Raw genomic sequence first — 5,977 nt, forward strand, 5'->3', positions numbered from 1 at the left:
CCCCTGGGGCTCTTCCAGTGTTCTGTCCAGCGGGCACTCCTCAGGATCCTGCAGCAGCTAGAACACAGGCTGCAGAGATGGAGACAACAGATGACAAGGTGATGTGGGGGCTGGAGAGATGGCTCATAAATAAAGATCGCGGGCTGCCCAGACCTGGATTTGCTTCCCAGCATCGACATGACAGCGTCAGTAACTTCAGCTCTAAGGGATCTGATGTCCTCTTTCTGGTTTCCACAGGCACTAGGCAGGCACGTGGTACACAGACATACATGCAGGCAAAACACTCATACACATAAAATAACATTTTTAATTATTATTTTTTAATTAACCAGGTTGCAGGGACAGCTGTGGATATCTGAGTGTGTGATGATTTTGGCAGCTGGCAAAGTGTGGGAGGCTGAAGGGAAGACAAGCCCTATAGAGAGTGGTATAATTCCTTCAAAAGCTCTGCCAGCCAAGGGAGAGTCGGGGTAGGAGCACCTGGGGTGATGGGGTAGGGGAATAAAGGGTGAGATGAGGCTGGTGACCCCTCAGGATGTCCACAGAGAAATGCTGGTTATGGATGAAGCTGGAAGCAAAGAAGGGTACAGGCCGGGCCTCATGACTTGATAAAAGTTTCAGCTGCATCCTGCAGAAATCACAGTGATTGTCTGTATCCAGCTCTTGAGACGTTGAGGCATGGGGGTGGGATGTTTGAGGCCAGTCTAAGGTTGTACACAGAGGTCCAGGCCAGTCTGAATATACAATGGGACTCTGTCTAAAAAAAAAAAAATCAAAGAGGGGTGAGCATGGGGGAACATGACTTTAATCCTAGTATCCCAGTTCATGGAAGGCAGAGGCAGGGGGATCTGAGTTCAAAGCCAGCCTGGTCTACAGAGTGAAACGCTGCCTCAATAATAACTTATTTTTAAAAAAGAGTACAACGTGGTTCCTGAGGAATCTATGGAATTTGCTGAGCCCGTAGCGTGAGCGGGGCTGGATTGAGAGTGGGGTCTCCTGGCTTCCAGGAAAGTCAGGAGGAGACTAGGGGCAAGGGAGAGAATACCTGTGCATGCCCGTGTTACACACTCGCAGTCCCAGCCGTGCCACGGGGCACAAGCGTCACTGGTGCTGAACATGCCGCTTCTGCACTAGAGTGTAAAGACACGCAGTCACTTCTGCATCGTGTACAGCTGCGTCCCCGCCTGAACGGTCCGTGCTCAGCCTGCCAACACTCTGCCTTTGCTTCTTGGTCCCACTTCATCCTTTTCGTGTGGTGACAGATTGATTCCAGGGCTTCATGCTAGGAACCTGCTTTAGCACTGAGCTGTCCCCTTTGCCCAGGACTCCTGTCTGAAACTGGTCCATCTCTCATCTCCATTCGTCCTCCAAAAGGATGGTCCCTGAGGCACCAGGCGCATACCCCCCAGGGGAGCAAGGGCAGGAGACAGGGTCCTCTTCTATCCTTGCTTTCTAGGGTTCTGGACTGTACCTGGTCATGTGCCCATCTTTTAGTTTTAGTCACTCTACCTAACACAAGGGCAGAAATTTTGCGGCACCCGGGCAGACAGAGGCTACCCTGGTCTTAGTCTATCACCCTGGCCTCTGCATTCCTCACTAAGCAACTGATACCAACTAAGAGGTTCTCTGAGAAGAGATGAGGGCTCCCTGGCCTCACTTAGACGTTGGTGTATAAGTATAGTGGATGACTTTAAAAATTGATAATACACTGGGCTCGGTAGGACACACCTTTAATCCCAGTACTCGGGGGGCAAAGGCAGGTCAGCCTGGTCTACATAATAAGTTCCAGGCTAGTCAGAACCACATGGAAAGACCCTGCTCCCCTCCAAAAGTGACAATACTGTGGCTTAGAGAGATGGTTAAGAGTACCGGCCGCTCTACCAGAGGACACAAATTGTCACATATCCACATGGCCGTTCATGATTGTAACTCCAGTTCCAGTGGATCCAATATTGTCTTCTGCAGGCACTGCACATATATGGTGCACATGCATACATGCAGGCAAAACACTCACATACTTTAATAAAAATGTGGTGCATAGACTTACAAGCAGGCAAACACGTATACATTTAAAACAAAAGTCACTTTCAATATTTTTTTAAAAAAAATGTGGCCATTAATTTCTCTGAGAAAGTATTTTTATTTTCTATGTTTATTTTTATGTGCATTGGCATTTTGTCTGCACATATGTCTGTGAGAGTGTTGGATTTTCTGGAAGGGTTTCAGTGTTCTTAACTGCTGAGCCATCTCTCCAGCCCTGAGAAAGTATTTTTATTAACTAGTACTTAGATATAACTGCCTTATAATTTGAGTACAGCTGCTTTGGAATTGAAAGTTAAGAATATCATTAAGGGGGCTGGGCATAACAGCTTATGCCTGAATCCCAGCACGTGGGAAGTTGAGGCAAGAGAGTCCAGACTTGCTACCTAGTGAATGCCAGTTAGACCGGGCTAGAGTGAGACCCTAGCTCAGAAACAAAAAAGTATGGGGCTGGAGAGGTGGTTCTGTGGTTAAGAGAGATTACTGCTCTCGCAGAGAACCAGAGTACAATTGCCAGTCCCTCCATGGGGCCCACAAACTTGCACAGGCACACATACATATACCTAAAATAAAAACAAATAAACCCAAAACAACTAAACTAAAAAGCACACAGAATGTGGCTAACTTCCAGGTGACACATACTTGTAATCCTAGCGCTCGGGAGGTTGAGGCCAGGAGGACTGAAAATTTGAGGGAAGACTGTGACACACAAGACCCTGCCTCAGCCACTGGACCGTTAGTCCCAGCACTCTGGAGGCAGAGGCAGGCAGAGATCTGTGAGTTCGAGGCCAGCCTGGTCTACACAGGGAGTTCCAGGAGAGCACAGAGAAACCCAGTCTTGGAAAACTGTTAAACAAAGAAACAAGTAAACCCAACCCTTCCCCACCAAAAAATAGGTTGAAAGAAATAAACAACTCTACTATTAAGCTGGGAGACAGATAATTCTGTCAGAAGGTGTTTATCATCATAAAAGCCTAGACTGTGAGTTTAATCCCCAGCACTCACGTGAGCAGCTGAGTGTGGAGGTGCATACTCCTATTCCCCGGAACTTGCTGGCCAGCCAGCCCAGCCTAACTGGTGAGTGTCCAGTAGAGACACTGTCTCAGGAAACAAGGTGCTGGCTCCTGAAAAACAACACCCCAGGCTGACCTTCAGTCCTCACGTGCACATGCATGCAGACAAACACACACCCACAGTTAATGGGGGATGTAGACATAAAACACGAACAGCTGATCCTGCAATGGTCTGGTGGGTTATGATGTTATTGTCTTAATTCCAAACCTTCTGCTGGGTGAGCCCTAGAGTGCGGGTTTCTAGCCATCCTGCTCCCCTCAAATGCTGGGTGCCTGGTGTGGGGAGCAGGACACAGTCACAGGTAAGAGTATACAGCTGGGGACCCAAGAACAGTTGTCCAGGATGAGGGTCACATGCCAATCACAACAAACCGTGGATGTCACCATGAAGAGCAAAGAAATCAAAGCGTGCCAGGGTGAAGATGCTGCTCAGTGGGCAGCGTGCTCACCTGGCATGGGTTTCATCCCAGCATAGAATGAAGCAGGTGAGGTGGGACGTGCAGTCTCGGGACTCAGGAGTTGGAGGCTGGAGACCAGAGGGCTAGGCGTCCTTGGCTACAAAGCAAGGTCACCCTGGGCCAAGTGAGCTCCCATCTGACACAGCCATAGGCAGAGTCCTACAACACAGGACTTCTGAAGGTGCGTGTTAAGCCCAGACAGACAGCTCAGTCACCAGGAACACTTGCCGATCTTGTGGAAGATCTTAGACATGTTCTCGGTACCTATATCGGGGGCTCACAGCTGCATCTGACATCAGCTCCAGAGGAGCTGACGTCCTCTCTGCCTCCATGGGCACCTTGTACACACATGAAAATAATGCACAGAAATAAATAAAATAAATCCTTACAAAAAAGGAGGTACATGGTAAAAGGCATCTGTGTGGAAATAAAAATAAAGAGAGAGAGAGAGTTTTGTCTGGGTCTTTTATCCCAGCATTCAGGAGACAAAGGTAGGAAGATCTCTGTGAGTTTGAGGTCAACCTGGTCTCAGGCTGTGGGCCTTAAGCCTGCCAGAGTTACATGGTGGTACCCTATCTCAAAATAATAATAAAATAGTAATAATAATAATAATAATAATATTTTCATGGAGTCACCCTACAACAGGGGACAATACCCCAACTAGACATTATAGCCTAACAAATAAAAGCCCCACTACCGGGAAGACGCTACCTTTTTGTGTGCTGTTATTGGCCAGTGGAATCCCACACACCTGGAAGAATTACCCGCGACTCCCAATACCCTTAGCTGCCCTCCAGAACCTGATGGTAAGACCCTGCTGCTAGAGACACCACAGGCCTGAGTCACAGCACATACATAAAACTGGTACTCGCCTGGAGTAATCAACAGCTCTCACTCAATCGTGAGCCCTGTGAGCTACTGTGAGGCTGGCCTGACGAGATGTGCCCAGTGGTGCAATAGTGGCATGAACGGTTTTGGAGTAATCACCACTTTCTGACAGGACTTAAGGCCTGCTCCATGAGATGGAAGCCATACCCTGTCATGGTTAACAAGCCAAGAACCTGGGGCTAGAGAGGACACAGGGAGAACCCCAAACTATGCTGTTCAAAGGACCTAATGACTCACCTCACCGCTATACCCATTGGTCAGTGCATCTCTCGACCCTTCTCAGAGAGGCTTCCATTTGTGCTAGGTGGCAATTAACACAGAGACCCTCGACTAGTCACCATGTAGAGACTAAGAGGCTGCTCGCCCCTAAAGGAGACAGCCCCCTTTCCCGGGGTCTCAGGGATCTCCGAGGGGGCGGGGAGAGAAGGCAATAGTCAGAGGTACCAGACACTTGAGACAAAGGCGGTGGATCTCTGAGTTTGAGGCCAGCCTGGTCTGCACCGTGAGACAGCCAGGGCTACACAGAGAGACCTTAACAAATGAATAAACAAGATTCCGAGGTGGTGGGGACTTAAAGGAAATGGCATTTTCGGGACACACGAGAGCCCACAGTGACAGACTGTGCATTAGACCTGTACAAGCCCAACCCTCCTGACCAAAGCACAGCATGGAGGAGGGAGGTAGGCACGGAGTCCCAGCCCAGCTCATCAAGACTCCCTGCTGGGTACACAACGACTCCCTGCTGGGTACACAACACTCCAGGGCAGGTCCCACTCCCAAGAGCTGTTGGAGAATACCAACTTGGAAGGAAAAAAGAAGAAAACTCAAAGTTGGGTGGGTATGGAGGAGAGGAGAGAAATGGTGGTGGTGGGGATATAATCAATACAGTGTATGAAATTACCAAAGAAATAAAAATATTTCTTAAAAATTAAAAAAATGAACAGGCATTAATGGGAAACTAACAGAGGGAAAGGGCTGGCAACACACAAGCCCCAGGCAGTGCTGGTCCCCACCTCAACTTGGAAAAGGAGTCTTCTTCCTGAGAGCAGCTGTTCCTTTGTGGCCACTCCTTCCCATGATGCTCCGGCTTCCTAAGTAGAGCACGTTACAGGGTTGACTAGAAACTAGAAGCTGGGGGCGTTTTTATATTTCTGTTTTTAAAAGCAAAATCTATCAGCAAATACAAAACTTGCTCACACCACTTCCCACGTGACTTCCCCATTAACAGGAAGCCCAAGATATCTTTTGCAAGTGTACGGGAGCCATCAAGGGAGGCAGATGGGACTGTGCCTGGCTGCTCTCTGGGTCAGAATCTTCAGTGTCTCAGAACCAGTTCCTTCTCATGCAGGTCTTGGCTTTCAAGGCAGTGGGAAGATGCGTCTTGATCTCAGAGACAGAGGGTTAAGGATCAGAACAACGAGAAAGTCCTGGGCGCAAGGCTTCTTGGCATCCAGTCATGGGGCTAGGAGTGTCCCTGGAGGGCATGCCAGAGACCTTCCAGTCCACAGACAGCTGCCT

General features: G+C 48.8%; 1 long non-coding RNA gene across 1 annotated transcript; it reads right to left on the reverse strand.

The window, feature by feature from the left end:
* Positions 1-331: 331 nt before the first annotated feature.
* Positions 332-3,858, reverse strand: LOC142834833 (uncharacterized). Its single transcript, XR_012907686.1, has 4 exons — positions 3,563-3,858; positions 3,046-3,164; positions 1,046-1,130; positions 332-757 (listed from the first exon to the last, which is right to left on the reverse strand). It is a non-coding gene; the product is annotated as an uncharacterized LOC142834833 (long non-coding RNA).
* Positions 3,859-5,977: the final 2,119 nt, after the last annotated feature.

This window comes from Microtus pennsylvanicus, chromosome 14 (genome assembly GCF_037038515.1).
Source record: "Microtus pennsylvanicus isolate mMicPen1 chromosome 14, mMicPen1.hap1, whole genome shotgun sequence".
NCBI classification, from domain to species: Eukaryota; Metazoa; Chordata; class Mammalia; order Rodentia; family Cricetidae; genus Microtus; species Microtus pennsylvanicus.